The following is a 14,751-nucleotide window of genomic DNA, read 5'->3' on the forward strand; positions in this document are numbered from 1 at the left end:
TTAGCTACCAACAAAAAGGGATTGTCCCCCTGAATATGTGACTTGTGGGTAATTTACCATGCTAATTTAGAGCACCAATCACCTTGAAGCCTAAGAGCATCTGAAATCATAGTTCCAACAATATTCTTTTATAGTCTTAACAGTGATTAAATGTCTACATATAGAGGGGATTCTCACGATTGGGCAAAAGTGGGCTAAGGGAGCCTAGCCCGCTTTTGCCTGATCATCCTCTGCCACGGGAGCCACATGGCTCCCGGCAGCAAACCCTCCTAATCCCCCTCCCCTTATATGAGGTTAGCAGAGCGAGAGCCCCACTAACCCCTTCTTTTCGATCGTGTGTTGCCGTGGCATGGCTCCGCGCCACAGCAAAACATGAGGAGACCCCCACCGGGTGGCTGAAACAAGCCTCCTGGCCCTGGGGGTCTCTCTAGGATGCCTCATGTGCTCGTGTGGGGCATCCTGGAACTCCCGGGGGCCTCGTGGCCCCCGATCCCAGCAGCCCCCACCAGCTCCGTGACGGAGCTGGAAGTCGTGTGGCCAGCCAATCCAACCACCTAGGGCTGCTTTCCTGCTCATCTGCAGGGAGAGCAGGCTAAGCCCGCTCTCCCCACAAACCCCTTCCCGGCGAGTCTCACTGATTGTGAGACTCGCCCCAATATGTTCCAAATTCAGTTCCAAATGTTCTTAGGGATTCTTTTCTGTAAATTTATTTCCTATTTTCCAAACACGTCCCATTCCTGGTTCCCTATCATATATGTACACATCCTGGGAATATGAATTAAATGTGACTTCCCAGCATGTGTAAGTAGTATATACATGCAGTGAAAAATTTGGCTTTGTACATTTGCAAAAATTTCTTAACTAGATGTTGGCAAGAGCCTTTTGTGGTGGGTGGGTGCGAGGGGGTACTGTTTTCGGAAGGCATGACTGCTAGATAGATGTATTGCGGGGAAGTACTTTCCTGAAAATAGGAACCTTCAGAAATGCATCCTGACGTTTCCACAGCTGGTTAATGCTCTCCCTGGTGCCCTCTAGTATATGGTTGGGTTTGGGGGTTTTTTTCTCTCTCTCTACCTCTTTCATATTATATACCACATCTAAATGATAAAATTAAGTAAAACCACAAGGGACGATCAAAATAATTCATAATAGCCTCCAAACATTTTAAATCTTTCTGTCCCTGGGCAACAACTTGGAGAGCTGAGCAGTTCAAAATGGCATAATATGCCCCATAAAAGACATCCAAGTCAGGGTTTCTGAAAAAACATCATTTTGTCAATATTTTTACTGAAAACAACTGTACAAAATAAGTAGCTTAGCCTAGACCATTTTCAATCTTCTTGGAATGTAGAGGTTTTCATAAATCAACTTTTCTTTTTAAGTGAATAAGCAATGATTTTAGAATGATATATATTATTTCTTAAAGTAAAATTAGCAACATAATTCAGCAATATATAAATTGAGACATTAACAGAATTTCAAAAAAATGTATGCATATTAAAATCGGATTTGTTGATGAACAATTTTTATCTTAATATTTCTGTAGGAGTTTAAGACTTGTGAGAGGTACAGGACAGGGAGGTTTGGAACTTATACAAATTTATTTTGAGCTATCTGCCACTGTTGTTGTATAGTGAGATTAGGACTCCTGTGTATGACTTGCTGAAATAACAGGACATCACGTAATAATAATGCAAGTAATGCAGCTGTGTGCTTTATTTTCTGAACTCGATTTTATTTTATTTGAAAATGTATATCCTGCTTTATTGCCCCAAGTGTCTCTCAAGGTGGCTTACAAAAGACCTTCACAATAAGATCATAATAAAGTCTAGTATCAGAACCAGAAATAACGTGACTTTCACATAGTGCCAAGATTACATAGGCAGACATCCGTGCTCTTGATCATGGCCTTCTGCAGTCACCATTTGGCATTGTCCTTTGGTCATTGTCTTCCAGGCAGCAGCTCCTACTGTGACATGGGAGTGGCTGAGAAGTTGGAATTCGCTCACCCCTTGAGGGACGCAAATCTTCCCTCACTGACAGCAGTTCCTACTGAGACTCTCTGAGGCAAGGGAATGGGGCTGAGCAGCTGGAATCCACAGTTCTTGATGGAGGCCTGTCTTCCTTTGTTGGCAGCTGCTATTGAGCACCTTTGAAGGAAGGGACTGGAATTTGCTCTGCTCATGGTAGAGGCAAGTCTTTCCTTTTCAGATCAGGCTACAATGGTGCATGATTCCTGAAACCCAAACCTTGAAGCATTACTTGTAAGATGAGAAGTGTGTTCACTGTAGCAGCGAGGCATTTTTAGCTAGCTAGTTTTGGAAAATAGCATTACTTATCTTGGACAATTTTTATTTTATTGCTTCCATAGAACGCTAGAATATACAGATACACCACTACCGTTTAGTATACCAGTTCTGTTGCAGTAGTAGTAGGTAAGCTTATGAGTTACACAGAACTCTTCAACGGGTATAGCAGGAAAAGAATTAAATGTTTTATTTATAAAGAGAAAGCAAAGTTGGTTTAAAAAGCCAGTACTTTGATCCCCTTTGATGGATAAGGCCCATAAAAATAGCGATAAAAATCATCTCTATATATAATTCTCCTGAGTGTGCCTTGGAATGTGCATCCCAGCACCCAGCTGATTGGCTGGGCAGCGGACGTGCCTGATTGGCTGAGGCGCACCCAGGAGGATTGGTTGCGGCCATGGCGGCCCGGCCATGAAGGCCAGAGGCGGTGGGCCCAGCCACGAAGGCAAGGCCCAGCAGGGGGGAAAGAAAGTGGGGGAGGGGGGGCAGAAGTGGCGGTGGGGAGGAGAGGCGGCTGGGCCCGGAAGCGGAGACTGTGGAAGAAGTGGGGGAAGAGGTAACCGCTGGCCCCAAAGAGCGCACAGATACTCTGTGCAGGGTCAGCTAGTAGATATATAATGCTTTAAGTGTTCACAGTGCTCCACACTGCTGTTTTTATTACATTATTTATTAAATTTATATACTGCTCCATAGTAAAGCCCTATCAGCAGTTTGGAATAAAATGCAAAAACAAAGCAAGCAAGATAATCAATAAAACACTGAGTCTGTTCTCACAAGCAGCCTAGCGCAGGCTAGGGTTAGGCTGCGTGTGAGAACTGCTGGGATCAGGCCCAATCCTGGCAGGCCAGCGCCACCTAGCCTGCCTTTTAAGCCTGGCTATTAGCCGAGGTTAAGGTAGGGAGCGCTCCCTTACTCCTGGCTACATGCTCATGTTCGAGCACGGGCTGCTTCCAGCCCAGCCACACAAAGAGACGGACTCCTAGAGTGCTCTTCTTTGGAGGGAATCCCCCAGTGCAGCCCACGCATTGCATTGTGGGGTTTCACAAGAGTTTGGGAGAATGAGTCCCAGCCTCCGTTCAAACTGCCCTGCTTTGCGCTGCGCTGCGCTGAACTGAACAGGGCTAATTGTGTGGGAATGCGGAGTGCACTCTCACCAAGCAACGAAGGATCATCTATGGGGAAGGCAAGGTTTGGGAAGCCTTCCGCCCGCCCGATTGGCCATGTGAATGACTCCATTCAGCACAAAAGTAGATACGGGCAAGGAACAGAAAATACAACTCCAACTTAAACTGGCAGTTTTAAAAGGTCTTTGAATTAAAAACGATTTCCTTCGGTTACCTGAAAACCAATAGGAAGGTTGGCAAAGGATTTCCATTGACAGAGAGATCTGCAGCTGAGTTGCCCCCAATGAGAAGATACCAGATCTTATGGTCATTCACTGAACTTCAGATTTATTTATTTAATGAGTGAGTTAGTTGGATTTATATGTCGCCCTACTCCCATAGGACTCAGGGCGGCTTACAAGCAATAACATACACAGCAACACAATTCTATAAATACATCTTACATAACATCATAACCCCAACCCTGTACAGTACTCATTCTACATGACATAATAGCCATGGATTACAAGATCACTCTACGACCAGCTATCTCAGCGACCGAACACCCGACAGAACATTTCAGTCTTACATGCCTTACAGAAAGCCAACAGATCATGGAGAGCTCTGATATTATCCGGGAGACCATTCCATAGAGCCGGGGCCACCACTGAGAAGGCCCTGGCTCTCGTTGATTGCAGTTTAATATCCCTAGGGCCCGGGATCACCAAGGTATTACTTGTGGCTGATCTCAGAACCCGGCGGGGTACATATCGAACAAGGTGGTCCTGGAGGTATGGAGGGCCCATACCGTGTAGGGCTTTAAATGTTAAAGTTAATACCGTAAACCTAACCCGAGACTCAACTGTCAACCAGTGCAGCTGAAAGAGCAAAGGTGTCACATGTGCTCGCCAAGGCACCTTAGTAAGAACCTTGACCGCTGCATTCTGCACCCATTGCAATCTCCGAATTAGGCACAGTGGCAACCCCACATAAAGTGAGTTGCAATAATCTAACCTAGAAGTGACCGTCGCATGGATCACAGTGGCCATATCCAGAGGGGGCAGATAAGGGGCTAGCCGCCGTATTTGGTGTAACAGAAAAAAGGCCTTTCATTAAAAAAGCCTCCATATTCAAAGAGGCATCAAGAATCACACCCAGACTCTTCAATGTAGGCTGAGCTATCAAACAAGCACTATCAAGGGTCAGTAATTGGAAACTCCTTCCTGACGTCTTCGGGCTCAGCCACAGAACTTCAGTCTTATCAGGATTAAGCCTTAGACGACTTTGCTTCAGCCAGTCTATGACTGCCTCCAAGCACCTGGTCAGCTGGGCTATGTTGTTCTCAGCCCTGGGTTATGGTGTCCTCAGCCCTCAGTCCTCAGATGGTGGAAACAGCCTCCTTGGCCATGTAAATGAGCAGGATAGGTCAGGGGTTCCTAACCTGTGGTACATCAGATGTTGCTGAACTACAGCTCCCTCATCCCAAACTACATGATGGGACTTGTAGTTCAGGAACATCTGGAGTACCACATGTTGGGAACACCTGGGAATAGGAAATGGAAGGAAACAGTCCTTTAGATAGGTTGGAAATTTTCTGTGTAATGCTCTAAAGGTCAAAGCAAGCACTTTGCAATGGATTTGGAATCAATCAGGTAAGCAATATAGGACTTATTTACTGGTCTTTATATAGTTTAAGCAGTTTGTACCTGTTAAAATTCATCATTGCACTTTGGACCAGTTAAAGTTACCTCTGGTATCTTTGTGCTAGCAGATCCGTCTGTAAGCGCTTTGTTAGAGAAGATGTCAGTCACTGCCCACCGGATCCTGACCACCTCCTACAAGGGTCCATGAATTGTAGCTGGGCTTGGAGGGTGTTTTCTGTTTCACCTGAGCAACTGCAACCTGGCACCTTCCCCCAAAGAATTAAAATTTAAGAGATTGCCGGTCAGACATTTAAACCCTGCTTCCACCTCTCTTTCTAGCATGATGTATACAACAAAAGCTCTCCCAAAAGTCTAGTCCTTTTTTTATTCCAGCTGCTGTCCAGCAACTCTTCACAAAAATAGCTTCTCCACACCAACTCATCAGCCTTCAGCAGAGTCGCTGTTATTTGAACTCATATTTACACTGGGCTTTATTTCTTCCTGGGCAGAGTCCAGAAGAAATGTGTTCTCAATGCTGAAGCAAGAAAGGCTGGTAAATACAATCTTCCCCTACATAGAAATCCACTCCAGGTTTTTCTGCCAACCTCTCTTCTTTGCAGCTCCTTTCTTCAGCCCTGAGGCAGGATAGAGGAGCTAGTGAGTTAATATAAAAATGTTTTCTCAGACATATACAGAGAATGGGGAAGAGAGAGGTAACTGAGATTGACCTCTCTTCATTTGTAGCATGGAGAGCATTGTGCTGCAGAGGACAGACAGTGAATTCGAGCTGGAGAAGGATTTTGCTAAGGTGAAGAGGATGGGGAGCAGAAAAGGGGTATTCCAGACAGAGGGCCATTTTGCATTTCTTCTATGGGTTTTCGTATTAAGTGTCAACACATAGCGGTTCTTGGAAGTTTATTTATTTATTTATATTTATTTTTTAACATGTTCTATATCCTGCTCTTCCTCCAAGGAGCCCAGAGTGGTGTACTACATACTTAAGTTTTTTCTCACAACAACCCTGTGAAGTAGGTTAGGCTGAGAGAGAAGTGACTGGCCCAGAGTCATCCAGCAAGTATCATGGCTGAATGGGGATTTGAACTTGGGTCTCCCTAGTCCTTGTCCAGCACTCTAACCATTACACCATGCTGGCTCTTGTTTTGTACTCATTTTCCATATGCAGTAGTGGGGCGGGGAGGCATTGTCAGTGATTGCCTATACATATTCCTTCTGTGTCAGGCATGGAGCCTGACCACCAGCGGCCTGTGTGCGGCATTGGCCCAGATGACCCCAACTCCCACTTCTGATGTCAGACGTGGGGGCTAGCCATGCCCCCGCATCTGATGTCAGATGCAGGGGGCGTGGCCTGGCTCTTGAATGGAGCCTTGAGCCTCTGTTTGGGAGTTGGAGTCCGCGTGGCCCCTTCGAGAGCTAAACTAAACTTTCTCAGCGCAGCCAGGAGCAGCTTTTCTCTGCAGGGAAGAGCTGCTCCTGGCTGTGCTGCGGGCGCATTGCCAGTCTTTTAACTTCTGAAGGGGCTGTGCAGCCCCTTTGGGAGCTAAACTAAGTTCAAAGCACAGCCAAGAGTGGTTCTTCCCTGCCTTTAAGGCTCTTCCCTGCCGTGCGTCTCCTTCAGGAGCTACTTAGGCTGGTGCTGTGTTTGCAGCGCAGCCAGACCGGCTCTTCCCAGGGAACAGCTGCTCCTGGCCGCGCTGCAAATGCAGCAGCCATTTAACTCCCGAGTGGGGGCCACGCAGCCCCTGCTCAGGAGTTAAACCGGCACCCCCCCGTCTAACATCAGATGCAGGGGGTGTGTCGGGGCTGCGAGGCACGGCCCTTGATTGGGCGCGGCCCGGATTCTTTGAACCCATTCACCCAATGGTAGCTCCACCCCTGTTCTGTGTCCCTTCTCTCCCCACCTCCCCACTGAGCCTGACTTACTAAACTGTAAGTTCTATTGTTGTGCCCATTGGGTTATTGAACTTCTGCAGCATTTATCTCCTCTTTCTTCCAGAACTCCTGTGTAGCTTTGATTGGTAGAAATTATTAATAGTTAGAAGTTTGTGTTAATGAGAGTTTTCTGCTTTTCTGGACATTGTTGCTAATTGTTAATGAACCACTTCTTGAAATTCTTTCCTCCCACTGAAACTTCCCCTTTAAAGCTTTGACTGAAATCCTATGCAAACCTTCCTGAGAGTAAAGCCCTCTGAACACAGTGAGAGTCCCTACGATGTAAACAAGAATAGATGGAGATGCTGAGACTACCCATTACCTCTTTAAAAAACAATGCAACTGTTAAACTGCCATTCTTGCTCTTTCAATTAGTTGAAGGGGGGCAGAATAACACTACTGCTATTATTTTTCCTTTAGCCATATGTTATACTAGGAAGTCACAAAAATGCTTATAAATTTTTTGTTTCTTGTCGGAAGTAAAAAATATTGTTATTTTTTGGAAGTAAAAAAATATTGGAAGTAAAAAATATTGTTAAAAAATGGCACTGCCATTCAGTCAATTAGAGGATCATGGCCATGGTAGAGTTAATTTTCAGCAGCCATGACCAGGCTTACAATGGAATTTAACTGCATAGCAGGAAAATACTGATCTCTTTAAAGGGGGTAAATAGAATACCATGACTTCTCCTCGCTGGAGTCTATACTCCAGTTCTGATTATCAGAATTAAGTTCTTGTTCACTGTGGTGACTGCATGTGTGACTCTTGCTTATCAGTTCAAGGCAGGTGTTCAACCACCAAAGGACAGTAAAGTTCAAATGGAAGTAGAACAGGAGCCCACCTCTGTAGAGAAACTGTAGCAAGGTGTGACACTTACTGCCATTTCTGCCAAGTGTCCAAGACAGAAACTGTGGACAATGGTATCAGCAATCATGGGTAGATCCAGCATAATCAATAGGTATGCCTTCCCTGTTTTCTACTAATCATTCACCACTACAGCTAACACAATTTCTACTTCAAATCAGGCGTGAAACCAGATTGAAATGGTCCCAGAAAATCAATTTCATTCAGAATAACCTAAAGCTGTCCCACCACCACCTGCTCTGTTTATTTGAAAATGACCAATAATTTTTTGAACCTAAAGGATCCAAGTGGCCTCCTTTAGAGCACCAAGGACCACTTCTTCCTTCAAGAGGTGTTATCAGTTGGCCTAATAGGCTCAACCAACCTTTTTCAAGCTAGCTAGAAAGAGGCAGTTAGAGCAAGGATCCAGAGCACAGGCAACTGGCCAGACTTCTTCAAGAACCTTGTTCACCTTCTGCAGCAACTTAATCTACGCAAGACCAGTAAGACAGGGCTGAAGACACCTGAGGTAGAGACACTTACAAAAACCCTATAGGTCCTTGGCAAAAAGACCTACTTCATCAGGGTTAAGAAGTGGAATGTACACATCCTCCTGAAATGAGTAGATAGCGAGGGTATTCACACGCGCAGATAACCCAGGCTAGAGCAGCCCAGCCTGGGTTAGGCTGTTTGTGTGAGGCAGTGGCAGTGAGGTTGTTTCCGGAAGTGCACCCGCCAAGCCCCACTTTCAAACCCAGCGTTTAGCCAAGTTTAAGCAAACCTGAGGTTTCCTTAACTTTGGCCCGCTATTATCTGAGCGATCGCTGCCAGGTTAAACAGCTTTCCCTCAGCCCATTGCCATTTCCAGTAGCAAATTGGGTGGGGAGGGGTGGCTTGTGCCCTGGAGCACCCTGAGATGCAGGAGGGGGTAAATTCTCCCGTTTCCAGTGTCTCCCTCTGCCCCACCACTGTGTGTGGAAGTGTGGGGCAGTGGAGGGGAGGGTGGTGGCTGCTCGTCTGCCAGGAAAGACAAGCAAGCCCCTCCCTTCCCCACATCCTGTGTGCCCTCCCCAGTAAGGTTGTCTGCATGACCTCATAATGTTCTTAGATTTTGTTGTTTTATTTGTGCTCACATTATTGATTTCAGTTATTCTCAATTTTTTTTAGCACAATTCAACTGAAATATATGAAATTTTGCTAATTGTGATTGAGTGTGATTGAGTGAAAGGGGAAGTTGACTGAGTGATTGAGTGAAAGAGGAAGTTGGATAATACAGCCTCTATGTGACTGCCAGTCCATACCTGTCAATATGTTTCTATTTTCCCATTCAGGTGAATGGGAAAATATGGACAAGTTCGCTGGTATGTAGTCATGCAAAGTTATGTTATCTATCTATCTATCTATCTATCTATCTATCTATCTATCTATCTATCAGGTGCTATATAAATATGGAAAATTTTTAAAAATAAAACCAGGGCATGTACTCGTGCCCTGTTTATATTGTTGTTACTACCTGTGTACTTTGCCCTATGTTTTCCATGGAAGATCGTCTTATTTATCTTCCTGCGCTTCTTGTCATAAACGTGCATAGTCCCACATAAACAGAAGTTTGTTGTATGAAAGCTATTGGATTACCTGTTTTATATCTCTAATGTGATATAAATGTGATAGCTGTTTTGCTACTACCATTTGCACATGTTTGAATGTGCAGATAAATCTGTCTCCCAAAGGAAAGTGACTTTGTTTACCACACCAAACTGCTGTGACATGATAGTAACTTTAAAACTTTATTTTAGTAATCCCTCTGCTTTCAATTAGTGGTCATTTAGTGTGCATCCAGCTTTGCCTTCAAAGAGCATATTAATTTCAGTGTAAAATGATAGTCATAGAAAACATGACAAGCTGCTTTGGCAATAAAAACATTTATTGCAAATAATTCTTGCAGTGAATATGAATGCTAATGGTTAAGTATACTGCTGCAGTGAAGGGAGTAATCATAGTGAAGTCGTGAATTCCGAAATAGAATTCTAAGATTATCCATAATTACACAAAAGCATCTTTATCATTGATATTGCATCCCAAATCAGCACTGAAGAAAAATTCTAAATTGAAAATTACCCATAAGGTTTGTGAATCAGATTGAGGAAAGTAATTGGTAAACCGCTTAATCAAGTCTTGCTTGGAAGTGAATAAAATCTGCAGGGTAGAAAGAAAATGCAAGCTTTAAGGAACACAACAAGTCAGTGGAATTCTTTTTTCAGAAAGAAACAAAGATAGCAGTAATTAATGACCCTGACTCTGTGCCAAAAAAGCTTTCTTCTGACAACTCCAACTTAATTAAAACTTAAGACATTTCAATGGCCCCAGAAAGCCCCTGATGGGGTGAACTCTTGCAAACTCGTGAGAAAATTTTGTAAATTAAAGGAAAAGATGTGTGTTACCACTGGTGCCATGACTCTAATCCCTGACAGTCAAAGAATCTATTTAGCCAAAGCCTTTTCTTTTAACTGGCTCACACCTGCAGGCTTACTGGCACTTCCTCTGTACCAGAAAAGACATTTTTTTGTGTTTTACGGAAGATCAGATAATAGGAGTCCTGCTGTTTCTTTTGTTTTTGTGCATTGTTCATTAGCCTGTGAGTAGCAGGCACACTTGATATGCTTGGCTTACTTAGGGGTAGAGCTTTGGCAGAAAGCTTTAGGAGACACGACATTAGTGAAGATGGGCTGGCAACAGAGAGGGAATGTTTTTAATGGGAAAATGGGGAAATAGTTCAAATGAAGCCTCACAGTTGATAGGACAGGCAGAATGGCAGAGACTTGCTGCAAACAGTAGTTGCTGTGGACAGTGCTTGTTTTGTTAAAAGGGATCTTTTCACATTATCCTTTTTTCCTTCTAATTCAATGCAATTTCCATTTACTTTGATTCTCCAGGTATATTAAACTAATAGGTGAGGCCCATTGTTGACTGGGGAAAGTCATTTTGGGTAGATTACTTGGAGAGATAAATTAAATATATGTAATAGAATTTTTAATTAATGTGCTTGCAAAAGGGAAGTAAAACAGTTTGAAATGTGTAGGATTCCAACTTCAAACATTATTCATGTTATGGAACAATTACCATATATGGTAAATTTGAATAATAGTAAATTTGAATCTGAGAAATCTGCTTCTTTGGACTTGATGTCACTTTGGAATTATTGATTTTATTACCGAGTGTTAAAAAATATGTTGAGAACAATAACAGTTAAAATATGATTATTATATTCAGAATTTCTTCTAAAAAATCCAAAACAATTTAAACCTTTCCCTCAGCATATTCCAATGTAAAATGTAGTGCATTCAGCTAATTTAAGTGGCAGGATTATTCATGCAAAATTTGGTAACTGTAGGTCATTAGGAAGTATGACTTTATTTTGCACAAACAAATTTTTCAAAATATGTAATTGCTATATAAATTTTCTGTTTGTACTGGCAAGGAGTGAATATCCTGTGAGTGATGGATTTTATAGATGTCTGAATCCTACAAATAATATTAATTATTTCATAAATAAAAAGAAGAGTTCTAGTCTCCTCTCCCCATTGTAAACACTTTGCATACTACATGTTATAAAATTCAATCCTCAAAATCCTCTTTAGAAAATAAGTACTAGATCATCTGAGTATATAATTTCTGTTCTATACTGGAGCAACTTTATTTGTGTAAACAGAATTTTATTTATTATCATTTTTTGTTTTCCTCAAACATTCTATACATTATTTAGGATGTGAACAGTTTTGAGTGTGTGTGTGTGTGTGTGTGTGTGTGTGAGAGAGAGAGAGAGAGAGAGAGAGATTGGGTGTTGCTAATGCAATGAACAAAGATGCACACATACAAGAATGCCGCACAGTATTGTACAATCTTTTGTGGTCTCAGTCCGCTTGTGCAAGTGTTGTTTATGCATGAAAAGGATAGTAGGCAGCTTTCCATCATTCTCTAAAAGAGTGTTCTTCATTGTAAGGCCTGGGGGGCCAGTGGTAGCCCCCATCAACACTAAGTGTGTCCCCCTGACTAATTTTTAGCCTACTTTCCTGTAGGCTTATGAGATTACCTGACATTCCGTGTGTATGTCCATGTATCCTCCTATCAACTTCATAACCCCTTGACTAATATGAACCAACTCAGGTACAGTTGTAGGGACACATAGGGACACCTGAGCAGCATAGTTTGTGATGATATCTTCTACCCTAATTAAAGATGGTGAATGCATAAACATTTGAGGCACAATTGAGCTAACTTCTGAACCGCCTAACCGATTTGTACCAAATTTGCTACAGCTGTAGTGATACATAGTGATACATAGGGACACCTCAGTGGTAATGATGTCATCCACCCCGATCCAAGATAGCAGACATGTTAATCTGTGTTCCCTGTAACAGGGATTCCCAGATATTGTTGACTACAATTCCCAGGATCCCCAGCTTCAATGGCCTTTGGTTGGGGATTATAGGAGTTGTAGTCAACAACATCTGGGAATCCTTGTTACAGGAAACACTGGTGTGAATGTTTGAAGTGCAAGAGGTCTAACTTGGGGACCACCTAACCGATTTGAACCAAATTTAGTCCAGTTGTAGGGATAGTGAAAGGAAAGTAGGCAGATTAGTTCTTAGAACAACTTGTTCTTGAGCCTGTCGGAAGTTCAACCAAAGCTGAATACTCTTCACAGCCCCCACCCCGCCCTGGCACCATGCAGAAGTGACCATTTCCACCATGCAGTTCTGTGCTTCGCCCAGCGCTCGGGGGAAGGGTCTCTTTTAAGGGAAACAGAGCCCTCTTGGACCCTTTCACCATCTTGGAAGGTATATAGTTAGTGTTTTGTAGTGTAATCCTTTCCAGTGCTGTCCTCCCAGAGCTTTTAAGAAAGGGCTCTCCTAGCACTGAGAGAAGCAGAATACTGTGCGGAGGTAAACACAGTGGCAAATGGCTCTGACATTGAAGACATTTTGCCAAAGTTGTCCTCACTTGAAAAACAATCAAGATTACTGCTCTAAAATATATGGACTGAGGAAGAAGTTGCACTCCCTGTTGCACTGGAACAACTCTAGTCGAGAACGCAAGCTCCCAGCTTACTAGAACTAGCTTAGACAACATAAGGATGTCAGCCACCATCTAGGTGATACAAGTAACTGATCTTTAGCATTTGCAGTCATTGTTCATGGCCAGTTACGAATTTTTTAAATTAGTAATAAACCGTATCTTGCAGTTACTGTTATGCTTTGTTGTGGTGAAAATAGGACTTGGGAGCAGAGATGCATAACTTTCTAACAACAAATATTTTTATTGATTGATTGATTTGATTTGATTTGATTTGATTTCTATACCACTCTTCCAAAAATGACTCAGGGCGGTTTACACAGAGAAATAATAAATAAATAAAGATGGATCCTTGTCCCCAAAGGGCTCACAATCTAAAAAGAAACATAAGATACACACCAGCAACAGTCACTGGAGATACTGTGCTGGGGGTGGGTAGGGCCAGTTATTCTCCCCCTGCTAAATAAAGAGAATCACCACATTAAAAAGGTGCCTCTTTGCCATATTGAATATGACACAGTTGTCATATTGAAGATGTTTATAATTTGAGATGACTACAAAAAGCATACTGTATGGAGCATTTCCCCTTAGTAACTTGAAATTTTCACTAGCTAATTTATGCCTTTTTTAATATAAAAGGAGAATGGTAGAAATCAACATGTTTCCAATTCTGAAACGGAACACAGCAATTTCAAAATTCTATTCATACAGTTTAATAGATGGCAATGTAATATAGACCACCTGCCATATCAAGTTTGTTGAACCTCTGTGAGTTTGCTTTGGCGTACATTATCTTATATTTAGAATATATTTGCTCTGCCTCAATAATACAATTGTGTGTGTGTGTGTGTGTGTGTGTGTGTGTGTGTGTGTGTGTGTGTGTGTCTGTGTGTGTGTTTAAGCTACTACTGTAACAGAATATGTTTGGGAGTTGTGAAGGTTTTCCATTGAAAAAAATCAGAATTAAAGAGGATCTTGTTACATGCTGTGGGCAGAAACCAGAGTCAGCAATGCTTGCAAAAACAGATTTTTTCAAAAGCAAAAATTTGTTGTGGGTCACTATGAATGTATTTAAAAGTTTCACATCATAGTCTGTTTTGAATTAGGTTGAACTACAAATTAAGTTACTTAACATTTTAGTGTATCTAACATATAATTAAGAGAAACATTTTTGTTTATAGAAAATGTAAGTTTATTCCATGCATGCAGATTTATAGAAAAATTATATAAACATTTATGTTTGAGTCACTATTTATAACGAAGTGTAACCTCCATAACTAGATGGAATTGTCATATACAAGGTTTGCATTTGGATTTCCACCCCCCTCCCCTTTCCTCTTTGTGATTCCTTAAAATATTGAGCTGGAAGTTTTCTAGCATTGTAAAACTTGCTATCCTTATTTAATATGTATTGATGCTGCATAATGTTCATGCTATTTTTAGCGTGTATGGTAATTCAGTCTGGACACAGGCATTCTAACACTTTGTAGGCATTTATTTATTTGCATACATTGCTACACATCCTTGCTGCCAAAGCACTCAAAGTGGTTTATAAAGCATAAGATCCAGATGATCTTCTTATGTTCATATGCGTAGTGGCTGACATCCAGACTAACGAAGCACATGTGCAGCAAATGTGCAGTACATACTATTTGAGAGGGCCGGGCAGCTCTGGGACTTATTTTTTTGGGAGTCACAAAGGAACAGGGAGATAACGAAAATCATCTCTTCCCCATAGTGCATGTTATCTGTTCACTGCATACACAGTTTGTTAGTCTAGATGTCAGCCCCTGTATCAATTCCTATTCCTACACAATTTACTATTAAGT

General features: G+C 42.3%; 1 protein-coding gene across 17 annotated transcripts in view; it reads left to right on the plus strand.

Annotated features, from left to right (window-relative positions):
* Positions 1-14,751, plus strand: part of ZFHX4 (zinc finger homeobox 4) — a 284,051-nt gene that overhangs the window by 133,313 nt on the left and 135,987 nt on the right. The gene's annotated exons all lie outside the window — the stretch shown is intronic.

This window comes from Hemicordylus capensis, chromosome 4, assembly GCF_027244095.1.
Source record: "Hemicordylus capensis ecotype Gifberg chromosome 4, rHemCap1.1.pri, whole genome shotgun sequence".
Taxonomy (NCBI): domain Eukaryota; kingdom Metazoa; phylum Chordata; class Lepidosauria; order Squamata; family Cordylidae; genus Hemicordylus; species Hemicordylus capensis.